The sequence below is a fragment of the Acyrthosiphon pisum genome, chromosome A2 (genome assembly GCF_005508785.2).
Source record: "Acyrthosiphon pisum isolate AL4f chromosome A2, pea_aphid_22Mar2018_4r6ur, whole genome shotgun sequence".
In the NCBI taxonomy this organism is placed as follows: domain Eukaryota; kingdom Metazoa; phylum Arthropoda; class Insecta; order Hemiptera; family Aphididae; genus Acyrthosiphon; species Acyrthosiphon pisum.
In genome coordinates, this window is record NC_042495.1 from 86612532 (window position 1) to 86613187 (window position 656).

The window sequence follows — 656 nt, forward strand, 5'->3', positions numbered from 1 at the left end:
AATCTTGTATTAACATTAATGTAGTGTTGGCAACACCTATTGGTGTAACCATGATACACATTCAATTTTCTATGAGATAAATGATAAGTTATGCATCTCAAGTGATGTTCGTTTTTTTTGTTGTAAGCGATGTGAATAAAGTAAAAGAGAAAACATACTGAGCTGTTATTCTTATTTTATATAGTCTAATAAGAATGGATATTAAACGTATGTCGTGTACTAAGGAAGTACGAGACATTACAATTGGCGACGAAGATTAATTCGGATAAAATCACCGTTAAAGCACTGGGCAAGGTGTAATGGCACCGAACATGTGCGTGGGAATCGGCACGGTGCCGGAGTACCACATTGGTGACGACTGGCAATCATACAGTGAAAGGTTAGATCAGTTCTTCATTGCGAACTTTGTGGAAGAAGACAGGAAAGTGGCGGTGTTAATTACAGTTATTGGAGCTTCCGCGTACGCAACATTAAGGGAGATATGTGATCCCATTCTATCCAACGCGGTTAAGTACGATAAACTTTGTGACATTTTAAGCAAACAGTTTGCGCCCAAAGTAGCGGTTTTCCGTGAACGTTCGGTATTCTACCAATTGATGCAGACAGAATGAATCAGTAAACGATTGGTATGTGCGCGTAAAAAAAGGGGCAATGAA